The following is a 16,144-nucleotide window of genomic DNA, read 5'->3' as shown; positions in this document are numbered from 1 at the left end:
TCTTAGTAGAGACAACTGCATTTGGACTAGTTTTCTTGCTTGTAGAATTTACAATTTTGTACAATGTGTATTTGTATCATGCAACAGTTCTTCATCTCAAACAAGATATCACTTATAGTTGTTAAAATTACCCTTTTATAAGTAAGAATGGTATCTGAATGTTGTTCACTCAGCTTGTGCTCAAGGATTCTTACCTTATGACATCAAAGTGGCTAATGCAACCCCTTAAATATATTTATAAACCTGGATGGATCTACAAGTTGTCCTCTGTAGTCTGAACAGAGAGCTCTTATGAGATGGACTTCGGGTCTCTAACTGGAAGTTTGCTTACCTGTGTGGTTTAAGATACCACAGATAGATAGCACGCTGGGTTGAGGATCAGAAGGGTCTGTCTGTAATTGCATAATCGAGCAAATGAGCTTTGTGAGTCATGGTTTCATCATCTAGAAATACAGAACAGTGGGTTAGTGTGACAATTAACAAATTGTATAATATGCTTCTTTCCACAACGCAATAGTTAATAACTGTTGTATTTACAGCACAGCGCTTTCTTTTAAGTAGCAGTCATCTTTTTCAAAAATAACTATAATATTAGTCCATATATCTTGGTTGATAGTTATAGTCTAAATATTATTTTCATTATAAAGATAGAAAGCCGAAGTTCATCTTTATGTAATAGGAAAATAACCTTTTCAGATGGATTTCCTTAGAAAAAAGAGCAATATGGTGATTCCCCCAATCCATGGGATATGTGTTCCAGGACCCCACTTAGATGCCAAAATCTGTACATGCTAAAGTCCCATATGTGAAATGATGTATGTAGTATTTACATGGAACCCCTTTACATCCTCCTACAATTTAACTTGTCTCTAAATTATATATGTGTGTGTATAATATATATGCAATGCTTACATGCATCTGATCATATAAAATAATACTTACCAAAAATTTACACATATATGACCTAATACGGTATTCTATATAAATAGTTGTACTCTATTGTCTAGAAGATTAGCATAAGGACAAGGAAAAATTAATGAACATGTTTAATACAGAGACATAACTTTTCAAACATCTATGAACTTTAATTGCTGGAATCTATAGCCTATAGATACAGAAAATGAACTATAGTTGTTTTGTTTTTGTCAAAAATGCAAACAGACCCAAGTGCTGGTGGCTCCTACCTGTAATTCTAGCTACTCAGGAGGCTGAGATCTGAAGATTGCAGTTCCAGGACAGCCCAGGTAAGAAAGTCTGTGAGAGAGACTCTTATCTCCAATTAACCATCAGAAAACCGGAAGTGGCGTTATGGCTTAAAGTGGTAGAATGCCAGCCTTGAGCGAAAAAGCTTAGGGATAGCTTCCAGGCCATGAGCTTAAGCCCCACAACAGAAATTTGACTATGAGACATAAGACAAATAATTGACTTTTTACCACAAAGCAGCAATGTTCTGAACATAGTACTGGTATGTATTTGTTAACATAATTGCCTACTTATTAATGTAAATAATAATGTTCGCATGTTCTTTTCTGTTTCTCTATAATAAACCTGCTTCTTAGCAATATTAGAAATGTCTTATGAAAGCAACTCCTGTTACATTTCTTGTCTCTCAAGACCATGCGCACAAATTATACTACCATCCTTTTAAAATGTGTGTGTGTGTGTGTGTGTGTGTAAAACATGCGCTATAGTTTCCTGTTTTTTTTTTTCTCAGCACTTATTCACTCAAGTTCAGGTGCACCAGATTCTTTGGTTCTATGGTCAGGAATATGGATGACAGAGGCGGCCTGGCTCTGAATTCTGTGCTCTCTAATCTACCCACTACCTTCTCACCTTGAGCAAGATGTCCAACTTGCCTGTGTCTCCTGGCCCTTCTCTATAAAGTGGTACCAAATAACAACCTTTACCTTTTATAATAAATTTCCTGGTATTTTATTTTGTTTCAGTTTTCTATTTCTTTTGCAGTGCTAGGGATCAGACCCAGGGCTTCATCCATGCCAGGCAAGCTCTCTACCACTGAGCTAACCTCCCAGGTTTTCCACTGACAGGAGAGAGACCAAATGATTGAAAAAATATCAAAGGCTTGTGCTTGTCACTCCCTACTGTGCCAGTAGGGGTAATTTTTCTTGCTTTTGACCAATCTTCTGAGGAATGTGGAATGATCCAGCAGGCCCATTTCCCTGTGTTTTTCTTCTTTCAGATTCCTGACTGTTGCACTTACCTAATTGCTGCATAACAAAGCAGACTGACATGGTGACATAAAACAAACGACATTTTCTCTTGCTTGAGGATTCTGTGGGTCAGGAAGTAAAGGGTTCTCTGAGAGGTAGGTTTTTTTTTTTTTATCTTATCCCAGCTCTGTGATTTCTGGGCCTGCAGCTAGAAAGATTCCAACAACAGGTAGTATTGCAATAGTTAAAGGGGTAGAATCATCCAGAGGCCCCTTGGCTCTCAAGTCTGGTGTGATAGAATGGCTCAGAGACTTGGCTTCAGTGTCCCTCCTGAGTTTCTCTCAACATGGTGGCTAGTGTCTGAGAGGGGGCAACTACAGAGCAAGTTGCCTTCCAGAGCAAGCAGAAGTTTCATGGCCTTTTGTGGCCTACCATCAACAGTCCTAAAAATGTCTCACCTAAAAATGTCTCTGAACAGTCACAAGACCTCAGTGATTCCACCCAGTGATTCAGTGGGTAGAAGCATCAGTGACTGGTATTTTTTCCTCCATTTAAACTTTATTCCTCTCTGTCTGCTTTTTATAGATAGCGCTTGTGACCCCAGTTCTACTGATTACTGGTCACAGTGGAACATGTTGACATCGACCCCTAATGTGTGGACACAGAGCATTCCTTGATTTACCTTTGGCCTCCTTTCTGCAGCTCTCAGCAAGCATCCTGTTACTGCCCTCCCCCCTCACCCTATCCCACATCTCCTTTCTTTGCTCTAGGCTCATCTACCTACAGAAAAGCCACTGGGGAAAACAGTTTCATAATAACCAAGTGAACCTTCCCTTCATATTGCAAATTCCTTCTGGGCCTGTCTACACCTCTGTGAAGTTCAGTCACAAGGAAGAACTTTTTTTTCCTGTAAAGTGGAAAATAGAAGTTCTTCCACAGAAAATAGAAAAGACTTGAAGCATACACCAAATACTTGATTACAGATTACCTCAAATGACAGAATTTTCCATTTAGGGGAGATAAGAAGTCCCAAGGGAAACATATTACTAGATATTGGACAGCTCTAGTCATCACATTATTTCTTAGGCCATAGCATAGGGAGGTGGCACAATGCCAGCTAGTTTTGTGGGAGCTGAGAGCAGAGATGTCCTGAGGCAGTAATGTCTTAAGGAAAAAAAAAGAGTGTATTTAAGGTAGCATGGGCCTTTAGGTGGTCTAACGATCCACTTAGTAAGTCTTGGAATTAAAGATGGTGGTGCTGGTGGTGCATGCTTGTAAAGGATTACAAGCATGCACCACCAGCTACTCAGGAGGCTGAGATCTGAGGATGGTGGCTCAAAGCCAACTAGGGCAAGAAAGTCTGAGAGACTCTTATCTCCAATTAACTACCAGAATACTAGGAAGTAGCACTATGGCTCAAAGTGGTAGAGTACTAGCTTTGATCAAAAGAGCTCAGGGATAATGCCCAAATCCTGAGTTCAAACCCCATGACTAACTAAAACAACCAATCAGGAGAGAGCCAACCTTCAACCTCCTACATGGACCACCACAGAGGATGAATGACATTGAGGATGAGAGACCTTGCTTTCCCCAGTGGTTCTTTTCTATAGGCTCCCTCAAAGTATGCACAGAGGCCCACAGGAAAGAGAGGTGAATCCTCAATTATGAAGATGCCCCTCCATTTTCCATAACAAATGTTGGTAGGCTCTGATTAGAAATTATCCTGATTTAGAAAAAGGAATCAAGTAAAATTGTTTTACATACTCCAGTGTATATATTGCAATTCATAGTAAGCAAATGTATTTAAGGTTTCATATTGATTGAGGTTTCCAGAGATGAGTAGGTGTATCCAATAGAATGCTATATAGAATTTGTTTCTTTAAAAATGCATTCTCATTTCTGTTGCCTTGAAATTTTGTTATCTTATTTTTGTCATATGTATAGAAAGAGACTTAAGACAAATGGAAACTGTTACAATGAAATGGCATTTATTTATTTAAACATCACTGACACTGTCAAACATTTCATTGCATTAGGTGTTAGTTAAGGAAGTAAAAAAGACGTCTTTGATCTTACAAATAAAACTCACTGGGAGGGCACCAATTCCTTAACACCTGTAGCTATTCAGGGGGCAGAGATAGGTGGATTGCTGGTTCCATTCCAAAGCCAGCCTGAACAGGAAAATCTGTGAGCTTCTTACCTCCAGTTAACCAACAAAATGCAGAATGTGGAATGGTGGCTCAAGTACTACAGTGTACCAGCTTTGAATGAAAACAAGCTAATGGACAGCACCAAGGCCCTGAGTTCAAAAGTCCCAGTCCCAGTACAAAAATGAAACAAACAAACCAAGAAACCTAAACCACTCACATTCAATTGCTTCAGCAGAGTTGTGATTTCTTGGTTCCCACAATCTAGGTCTTATACAAGTTTAAGGGGAAGCTAGTCAGTTAAGGGAAGACATATACTTAGAGATTCTTGCTCTAGACACACAATCCTGGTCTTTGTGGCAAGTCATTCCTGTGGTTTGGTCAACAGACTCAAGGGGAATCTGAAGCACAGTATATCCTTGCTGCTACCTCTGTAGTAAGGTTGTTGTCATTTTGTGCAATGTTTAGACAAAACCCACTTATTTCCTCTCATCCTTGCTCACATGAAATTTTCAGAAATAAATGACATCGCTGATTCCTTCTTTTGTTTGATGTCAGTGTAAGATACTCATTAAGAAAATACACCAGATATAATGTTACCTTAATTACGGTATGGGAAGGTTTGAATGAAAGGCAGATTCCTCTTTACAGTGTTAGGCTTAATTCTACTAGGCGCCTCTGTTTATTCCAATGAATTACATCCTGGCACTCATGGAAATCATGTAACAAATGCATAACTAATGTGACATTCACACAAAACATCACATTAGTTCCATACGATCGGCTCTATTCCAGTGAACACCAAACCAAATCAAGTCATTGTAATGTGAGTTGTGATTTAATACCCTAATTTGTAAGTAGTTTTGTCTGGATCTGGCATGTTATTTCTACCACTCATGGTGTTTTTGGAAGAGTTACTAGATGCACAGTTGATTTGGGTTGGCTATCTTTCTCTCTTTCTACATATCTCCTGTGTGTGTCTATACACCTAAATAAAATGTCAAATCATATCTTTCAACTGAATATATTCTCCATCTTTTTCTTACCAGCCTCAAAATTGCAAGATAATAATAGTTGATTCCTTCAGCAACTCAAAAGTTACCATAATGTAACTTGCTTTGAGGTTTGAAGAATGAAGAATTAGAAAGAAACCAGATTATCAATTATCCCAGCCCAGGACCACTTAAAAGTTGTATTGTCTTGTTATAAAATGAGGCCAAAGTCTTTTGGTGAGCAGAAGTCAGCCTGTTTTGAAATAGGCACCCTTTCTGCCTGGAGCAATCTTCTCTGTTCATGTGGAAAGCTCGCTTGCGCCCTGCAGGATCAGCACAATTGATTTGTCTAAGAAGGCCTTCCCTTGCCCTATTTAAGCAGTCCTCTCTTACCAGCTCCTTTACCACATCATCCTAGCCCTGCCTTCTTCTTGTCTTTCAGTATCAGCTTGTCCTTTTCTCTTAGTAATAGAACTATAGTAAACCTAACCTTATTTGTGGATTTAGTACATGCAATTTTGACCAAACATGACATGTATAAACAAAGATTTTACAAACAAAAAAATGTTTTTAATCCTGCCCTTAAGGAATTCCAGGCTCTATATTTGTGGTAAAAATACATTTTTTATTCATTTGGCAGTGAGTCACGAAAGGAGTTTTACTGTATGAAGCTTTCATACAAAACACATCAAAAAATTAATTCTCCTCCTTATGCAACTTCCTTATGCAACTTCCTTATACAACTTAGTCGAAGGGGAGCTTTCGATCAATCCTGTCTAGTCATCAGCTGAGAAAAGTGAACAGAAAATACGAATGCTTGGTAAAATCATCAACCTTCCTTACGTATTCTGAAGAGCTGATATCTGATCTTTAATATGAGAGACCAGCAGAAGTTAATTTCTTATGCCATGATCCATACTAAGCACACATAGCAACTAGTTTGGCATATGAACTTGACTCAACAAAGCAGGATAAGGCACTGATGGATCACAATAGATGACAGTATTAAAAATATTGCTGCTAGTGGGGTGCTTACTGAGACCCTCACAACTTTGGTTAAAGTCGAGTGATGGTGAATCTTCTGTCACTTGGATCTAGACAATTTCTCCGTATTACTCTCCATTTCTTTCCTAATCCTTGTTATAGTCTGTGATTCTTTTTGTTGTTTCACTTGTGTATTATCTGTTTGCTTAAAAATCTAATCTCAGCCAGGTGCTGATAGATCCACCTGTAATCTTAATTGCTCGGGAGGCTGAGACTGGAGGATCGGAATTTGAAATCAGCTTGGGCAGGAAAGTCTGTGAAACTCTTATCTCCAATTTGCCACCAAAATGCTGGAAGTGCAACTGTGACTCAAGTGGATTGCGCTCCAATCTTGAGAGAAAAAGCTACAAGACTGTACTTAGGCCCAGAATTCAAGCCCCAGGACTGGCACACACACACACATACAAAAAAAAAATTCAAAGAGGGCAAAGATCTTTGGAATTTGCTGTTAGAGCATCATTCTGTTGAAAGTTAAAAGAATGAATGAACTAATTCCTTTATTGGAAGATATATTTTGAGAAATACAAATCTTGAGGAGTAAAAGGAATTCTATTTGGAGGTGTAGAGTTGGTGGTGGATTGAGTAATTTTTTTTTCTTTTCCCCTCCAGACATTAAAAAAAAAACCTGATGAAATTAGTGGTAGATAAAAATTCATTTCTAGCTTCTAACACGGAATCACAAACAATAGAGGACATATAAATAGAGTAGCAGCTTTATTAATAATACTTCCCTACTCTATTCGTGATCTTTTGATGACAACCCTACCAGAGGCCCTCTTTATCAGGCACCAAAGCAATTTAGATGCTGTCACATGCCTTTCTTGATATATACGTATTAGACATAAAGCAGTTTTCTGTTCTTTAGCTTATTTTAGTATATAATTAAAACTCGACTGTCTGCTACTAAGCAACGGAGCATGGCAGAGGTTGATCACATCCTATCACAAAGATAGAAAGAGGAAAAATAATAAAAATAATCATACACATTCCTGTAATCAGCCTTCTGATCTTAATTATGTTTTAACTCCTTTGTTATGCCAAAGGCAATGCCTAGTGGCATTTAAAGGACACTTTCACTTTTCTGAGTAAGTTCGATCTAGTTCTTTAATTTGCATCTTAGTCCATTTATGGAATTCTTTGGTGGGAGGTGGGGGTGGGGTGGTGGACATTTAAGGTCACAAAGGGTGAGAGAAAACTGGACCAGGAATCAGGACCTGTACTCACACTTGTAAGGTGCGGACAGGAATGCCACCAGTTTCTACTTCTGGCAGCTGAGTCTGAGGTGGGGGTCCATGCAAGGCCGGAAAAGCATGAAGGATAAGGAAGCAGGATTTGCATGCCCATGGGCTGCAAGTGTACAAAAAAGGCTACAAAGAGCAGCCTTTCAACCTGCACTCAGATGTGACCTCTAACATGTTGATTTAACTTTCCTGCCCAATGTACCTCTTTGCTAGAGCTGTCAGTCTCACATTAATGGTGTTTCTTGGGAAATGTGCCTGTTTGGAAGAATTTGCTTTGGAGGGATCCATCATTATTCTGTTCTGGCCCCTATTCCCTCTCCTCAAAAGCCTTCTAAATGTGAGTATCACTCATTCATTGATGCATTCATTCCCTCGATGATTAATCCCCGATCCTCCCCTTCGTAACAAGGCTCTAAGTTATTGTTCGCTCCAAGAGTGCCATCGTGAACAATACTGGCATAGCATGAGGGCAGGGTTCAAAGTGACTGAGTCTGCTTAAAGAGAGCTCATTGAAATGATTGGGGGACATCTCCCTTAATTTGGAAGGGCCTGATTAAGCCTGCCTGAAGGAAGTCCTAGACCCTCTCTCCTTGCTAGCAAAGATACCACCACCTGTGGATTTCAGACAATCAAATCCAGCCACATAACTTGGGAAAGGATTCATGCCAGGGAAGTTTTGTGACTCCATACCAAGAAACAAGCTGACTTCTCTAACTCCGTAAAAGGGATTCCGTTTTGACTTGGATTTAAAATACATCACCTCAAGCCATCATGGGAGGACAGAATGAAGGGAGGGAGGTGTTTAATGTCCTTTTATTTTTTCAACTCCAGAGTCACTCATTCTCTGTCATCTACGGTGCCACACCACCTATAGATTTCTGACCCTGTGACATTTTTCAGAAATGGTGTCAGAAATGAATAGACACATAAAAGATAAAGATTTCCTGTTATTACTCTCACCAGAGCTAGGCAAGCACATGGATGTCTGGCAGTTTGCTAGGTTTTTATCCCAATTCAATTGTCCCTCCTGCTTGCCAAGGACTTAGGCTCACTAGATTCTAAGTACACTTGATTACCAAGGCTAGGAAGGGGGCCGTTCTTTAATCCCTATCAAAGATGTACTTTTCTTTTTCTTTTTTCCATCATGGCTGTCCGTGAATGGCCAGAGGAGGTTGATGAGGTTAGTGGAAAGCTCCCACTAACACTCGTTTTAACTCCATTGATAAAGATTTCTCTTTTTTTTTTGTTGGTCTTGGGTCTAGAACTCGACCTGGGCGCTGTCCCTCAGCTCTTCCACTCAAGGTGAATGCTCTACCACTTGAGCCACAGCACTATTTCTGGTTTTCTGCTGGTTTATTGGAGATAAGAGTCTCATAGACTTTCCTGCCCAGTCTGACTTTGAACCTTGATCCTTAGGTCTCAGCCTCCTGAGTGGCTAGGATTATAGGAGTGAGCCACCAGCACCTGGCAAAATTTCACTTTTTAACAAGCAATACACTGAGTAATTACAACTTATCATTTTAACTCCTTCCACACAAGGTTTATGTCCCTAACATGGCTAGCTGGTCATAAGCAGCACAGATAATAGTCAAAAAGCAAATTATTTTAGGGAACACCAAAACCAAACACTGTCAATATACAAGACAGAAGCACTCTAGTTTGACAGAAAAGACTACTTCTCACAGACTCACATGACTTTCTTTATAATAAGAACAAGACAATAATGAAGACCTGTTAAGGTCAGACACTGACTCAGAAAAATGTGGAATCAGAGGGAGAATAGGAAGAACTATCCTAAAATAGTGAGCTACATTAAGAAAAGCAAGGAAGTACGTTCATACACACGTCACTGCATATTCACTCAGATTCCTAGTGGGAAGGGAAACTGGTTTTTCCCCAGGTCTTCATAATCTTCCTTCTATTAAACTCAAGCTGATATGGCCTCTTGCCTCTGTCTTTCTGTCAACATCTCAACTATAATTTTGTTTCTCTATGCAGGGTGATTGGGATCTGTGTTGATTGATCTATAATATATAAACTATTAACTGTCCCAAGAAAAAAGTACATATGCAAGCTGGGCTGGGAGAGAGACCAAAGAAGGAAGTAGTAGAATGTTGCTGGTTGTCCCCAGCCAATGAATGGCTCAGAAGCGTAAGAGAAGCCTGTCCTTGGGCCAGTCAGTTGTAATGTAGACAGTTACTCTGCTAGATTAAAATACATAGCACAAGCTGGGCGCTAGATGCTTGAATCTATAATCCTAGCTTCTCAGGAGGCTATGGCCTAGAGGACCATGGTTCAAAGCCAGCCCAGGCAGGAAAGGCTGAGAGACACTTATCTCCAGTTAACCACCTGAAAATCTGAAGTGGAACTGTGTGGCTCAAAGTAATAGAGTGTTAGCCTTGAGCAAAAGAGCTCAAGGAACAACACCCAGGCCCCAAGTTCAAGTCCCAGAACTGACAAAATAATAAAAATAATGTACCACAGTGAGTTGGATACTATTTTCAACATTTCTTTATTTTTGGTACTTTTTAGAATTTTATTTTCCCTAAAATATATCCGAACTCCTATGAGCTTTGCTTTCACTCTACAAGTAGTTGACAATTAGTTATTACTAAGGTCTTTCCTCAGTGGAGCCATATACAGATTACTTTTAAAAGTATTTTCTAAGCTTGGAACAGGTGGTTCATGCCTATGATCCCTAGCTACTCAGGAGACTGATATCTGAGCATCACAGTTCAAAGCCAGCCCTGGCAGAAAAGTCTTTGAGACTTTTCTCTCCAATTAACCACCAAGAAGTCAGAAGAGAAGTTGGGGCTCAAGTGGTAGAGTACTAGCCTTGAGTGAAAAAGCTAAAAGACAGTACCCAGACCTTGAGCTCAAGACAGCAGTACCAGGGGATGGACACACACACACACACACACAGACACACACACACACACACACACACACACACACACACTTCTGAGGTTGGTAGCTCAGAATCTTACACACTAGAGGTTCTCCCGTGGTGGGGGTAAAGGGGTAGCCAGCCATGAGCACATGCAGTTGCATACCTGGGAAGAGAGATTTCATCTAAATCTGTGGTTTTATTATTGCAGTCAACTTAACCTTGTGGTCCAACTAGTGCTATCAGGATCAAACTTACCTGTGCCCTCAAAAAGTTTTAATCAAAAGTGGATCATGACAAATATAAGATCCTAACATTTTCCCCAAGCCTGGCTTCTGAAAAGATTAGCCACATTAGCTCCTTGGAGTTGGGGGGCAGAGGAAGACTTTCCACACAGCTTTCTGTTACCATAGCTTGTGAAAAGTTTTAACAGCTCTTCCTACCTTTCCTTCCCAGTGAGGTCCTGCTCAGCAGCTGGTGATCACTCACAAAAGCATTACAATCGTAGCACTGGCTTAGCCAAAAGGCCATGTTCTTGCTGTAGGGTAAATTTGTTAAAATTGGGAACCCAGCCAGGGTCATCCATCTAAAAGCACTGTGAAAGCTTCTTAGGGTTTCTCATCTAGCTACGGTCTAATTAATTTTCAAATGGACAAAATAGCTTCTTGGGCCATGGAACAAGCATTTTCATTCATTTGAGTGAAGCTGGATTTGGCTCCGAGCAGGGTCACGAGAAATTCTAATGGCTCCTTCCCTTCTTTGTATGTCCTCAGGAGAGCTGCAGTTGATGTCAACAAAGCAAGATTTGTGCTCCAGGCAATTGGAGAAGATTCAGTTTCCAGACAGCCAAGTTTTTTGCCTTCCCCTACACAGCAAGGGTAAGAAGCAGAGCATATGGGAAGACTCTGTAGGCCCTTTTACATTATTGGATTTAGCTACGCTCACATAATGAAATTGTTGAGATTGTTTAAACCTTCTGCAGGGACTTCTGTTAGCAGAGAAGAAAACTTGTACTAAAGCCATAAGAAGATTGTATTATAGATATAATGGAATCTTTTTTTATCTTTTGCTTGGTTTTCTATACAAGGACTGACTTTATTTTTTTCTGGGCAGGAAGCCAAAGGTCTATTTAATTTCTACTTAAAATTTTTCCATGTCCACTACTACTGTCCCTTTAGATGGTTGTCTCCTAAGTTAATAAATCAAGAAAAGACCAGTAGTCTGGTTGTGAATCTTCAGGAAGTTTCTTTTTTACGGTGGTTATTTTTCACAGTAAACATGATACCATGCACAGCAAGCATGTTCTCATGTTTTCAGGATGGTTATTTCATTTGACATCACCCCAAGTTTCATGAAATATTAAGCACGGCTTTATCCTGTGTGTCCGTCTGTGATTGAATAAGACCTGATTATACTTCTAGCAAGTGGATTTTCATGAACAGGTGAAGTTCTTTCTCTCTTGTATTTTATGCATTTAGTATGTTTGGGTGGCAGAGGAATTTTTTTTAAGTCTAGGATGCTTTTCCCAATTAACAGACAATTACTTTGTAAGAAAAAGAGTGAGGAGAGTGAGAGAGGGTAGAGGTGTTAGACACTGCCCATTATAGCCTTCTGCTTCTGAGAAGAAGCCATCAGGAGAGTTTAGAGACAAACGCAGCATGTTGAATGTGAGTTCCTGGAAAATGGCTGGCACAAAAAACCCTTGCCCTGGCTTTTCTTTCAGGAAGTACTCAAAGTGCTCACTTACCTTTTGCAACCACCTATGAACAATCAACTGTACCCGATGACCAGTTAAAAATTCACAGTGTGAGATCTGAAAATCAACATTCAAAGCCAGCCCAAGCATGAAAGTCCTTAAGACTCTTATCTCCAATTAACTACCAAAATGCCAAAAGTGGGGCTGTGTCTTAAGGGCTAGAGAGCCATCCTTGAACATAAAAGCTTAGGGACAGTGCATGGGCCCTGAGTTCAAACCATAGAACACCCCCCCACCCAAAAAACATTTTACCTTTAAGTTCTGAAATCCCACCTTAATTGGACTTTTGCCCATCCAAGGCTGGTTTTGACCATCCTTTATATATATGTATATATATGTATATAATATACAATTCCTTCAGCTTCCTACTACCTGTGATTATGATAGCAGCTGTGTCCCTTTGTCAATGCAGTTACAAATACACAGCCTTCTTTCATTCTGTCTGAGACTTCTTTGGTCTTTGACAGGTGAATTCACCACTTAGAAACACATCTTGTAAGAAGAAGGACTGAACATTGGCATTTTCAGCACCGATGTGCAGACACCTCTTACTGTATTCTGCACGCTGCACACTCTTCTTGCTATTGAGGTTCAGGATGTATCCTTCTCCCTTTGTCCAGGTTTGTAAGATAAATCCACTAATTCTATACATAGTAGTCATTTGTCACCAGCCATGTTTACTCAGATATAAACCTGTTTGTGTTTTTTTTTCAGTTTAAAGAGAAGTGGTTCCCTTCTTATTAAGTGTCTAAAATGAAGGACTTTAGCGTGACCTTTACAGATTACCTGTTATAGAGAAAGGTATTATTATAGTTACTGTCACATGATAGTATTGTGATCATACTGACAAGGCAAGAATCAATTAATTGACAAGTTTACAGAGGAGTTTTTTCTCACTGGTAACATATACTTTCTTGTTTTTTTAACTTCTAGAACGATAACATATTTGTATAGTGATATATATTGACAATACTCCTTTTTCACCCACATTTTATATCTGTGTTCAGAATTAAATGAAGAAAGTTATTCTTAACACGCTAGCAAAAACAAAGGCAAGACTCGATGCCAAATATAAACATATTTCTGTTTAGCAAATAGCAGGAGTATATAAAACATTCCCATTTCTCTTCTCACATAACAGAATGTTCTAGGCTTACTGTATTAGTTAACAAATTCAAGTCTGTTTATTTTGTTTAAAAATCTACTTCATCCATAAATTAGAGCATTACACAATAACACCAGAAGGACAATATCACCATTGTTTGCTTTGACAATCATCACAGCCCATAGAATCCTGTCCCACTGTTAGCTCGTTCTCATCAAGCCATTGTTGTGCTGCTCTGTCCTGGGCCTCTCTCCTAATAGCATTCAAATTATTTAGACACTCCACAATGTTTTTTTTTTCCTAACAGTGTGGGCTTCCAGAGGGTTGGAGCCTCAGTATGATGACCAAATAACCCTGGACTATTTATCTTTCTACAAGTCATTGTTTCCCTGGGCTCTGCAGAAGCTGAGTTGCAGTGTGTGTGCTGTAGGGGGTGGGTAGCTTCTGCCCAAGCTGGTTTGTTCCATTAGACAATGAGGCCCTTTCTCTGTGGCTCTCTGTGTGCCCCAGCATACAATGGAATGGTTCAGGCCCGGGGATAGGAGGTGGAGCCTTTGTAACAGTGATGACTCAAATTCCTACAGTAAGGAATTTTGGGGCCAAACTTTTTTTTCTGTCATTATTAAATTTCTTTACCCCTTTTGTGATTGAAAACTACAGGCCCTATCTCTCATTCCCTTTTCCCTGTAGAATTGCTTTTCTTTTTCTTTTTCTCTTCTTTTTCTTTTCTTTTTGTAATGTACCAGTACTGGGGCTTGAACTCAGGTCCTGGGAGCTGTACATTAGCTTTTTCACTCAAGACTAGTGCTCTACTACTTGAACTGTAGCTCCACTTCCAGATTTTTGCTGCTTAATTGAAAATTGAAATCCAAAGCCAGCGTGAATCTGCTTGTCCATGCTAGATCTGAACTGTGATCTTCAGATTTCAGCTTCATGAGTATATAAACTGAGCCTATCAGCACTCAGCGCTACATTAAAAAAAATTCCCTTTGCTACTTTTTATCATGTATCTTCTGGAATAACAGAAATTGAAGAAGGCAGACACAGATGTGGCTCTTGTGGAATAGTCTTCCTAATGCTGTTTTTTTTTTAAAATCAATAACTATACTCTATATGCATTTTAAGATATATTCTCTCATTTTTAAAAAATGCAAATGTTGACTAGCTCTGCATGTACTTCGTGCATTATTCATGTAACAGTAAGCAGAGGATATATAACCTTCATTTTCTTTTCCAAATAGCAAATATTTTTTGGTCCATTATGGGGCTTGAACTTAGGGCCTGAACACTGTCTCTGAGTTTTTTTCTCAAAGCTAGCATTCTGTCATTTTGAGCCACTTTCGGTTTTTCTGGTGCTTAACTGGAGATAAGAGTCTCATGGACTTTCCTGCCTGGGCTGGCTTCGAATGGCAACCCTCAGATCTCAGCCTCCTGACTAGCTAGGATTACAAGTGTGAGCCTAGCTCACACCTACAAGTGGTGCTTAGCTCCAAATAGCACACATTTTATTTGGAGAAATTACCACTGTCATAGTAGGTATCCTCCTCTTGGGATTCAAACTCAAGTCCTCTGTTCTTTGGTAGAAAAGGGATAGGTATGTTAGTGAGTTCTTTCTCCTTAGAGGAAATTTCTTCAGAGAAATTGAAAGGTAGGAACACATTTCAAGTGCATTGCCAACATGAGAATAGCATGAGAGAGTTCTTACCTGACTCAAGTGGTCCAGAGCTCTGAACTCCTGATTCTTTCTCCAGCCTCTTGTCCAGTCTGCAGGAGCATTTCATTCCACTTGTACTTGAGGAAGCTGGAACTATTTATGATACTTTTGCCATTATTAAGTGAAAAGAAATTTGTACTGAATTTAGAAATAGTAGCCCCAAATTTAAAAGACTTGGAGTGGGCACTGGTGGTTCATGCCTGTAATCCTAGCTACTCAGGAGGCTGAGATATGAGGCTTACCGTTCAATTCTAGCCTGGGCAAGAATGTCCATGGGACTCTTTTCTTCAATTAACCACCAGAAATCTGGAAGTGGAGCTGAGACTCAAAATGGGCGAGCATACTCTTGAGCAAAAGAGCTTAGGCACAGAGTCCCAGGCCCTGAATTCAAGCCCCATGGCCAAATAAAAAGACTTGGAAAATACTTAGAACTTGAAGCATTCAACCCAAAACATATCAGCAAAACTAGACTTTTTCCATTCTTCTTTGTAAAATTAATTAATTGGTGTTGATACTGGGGTTTGAACTCTAGACCTCAAATTCTCCCTTATCGTTCAAGGCTAGCACTCTGACCCACATCTCCACATCCTATTTCATTATTCTTAATGCATTCTTTTTAATGGACAGATGGCAGTTTATCTAACCAGTTCCTCATATGTAGACTTTTAAGTTGTTCTAGTGTCCTTTCAACCAATATTTGAGAATGTAAATAATATATAATATATATTCTTAGAGATTTATCTCTAAGAATGGTGTATAGGTGTATCAGAGAGAGGACGAAACTTAGGAAAGGCAGTGGTAGATGAAAGGATTTATGCATCTTCATTAACTTCAAACAAGGTTTAAAACTTATATGATAATAGAAATTGCTGACTGAAAGCATAAACAAATAAATGTTCATGTAACTATTAATGACAGTTGTATTAACCTTTTAATCATTAAATGAAAGTATAATTCTTATTGAATTTAGAAAAGGTAAGGAATACTAAATCTATGAAAATTCATAGATACCAAGAACAGACAACCAACTAATCATGTCTCATCCTCTCACTTATTTACAATGCAACTGTTGTATCCATCATTAGTA

The sequence above is a fragment of the Dipodomys ordii genome, unplaced genomic scaffold, assembly GCF_000151885.1.
Source record: "Dipodomys ordii isolate 6190 unplaced genomic scaffold, Dord_2.0 Scaffold12, whole genome shotgun sequence".
Classification (NCBI taxonomy): Eukaryota; Metazoa; Chordata; class Mammalia; order Rodentia; family Heteromyidae; genus Dipodomys; species Dipodomys ordii.
This window is presented reverse-complemented; position numbering follows the sequence as displayed.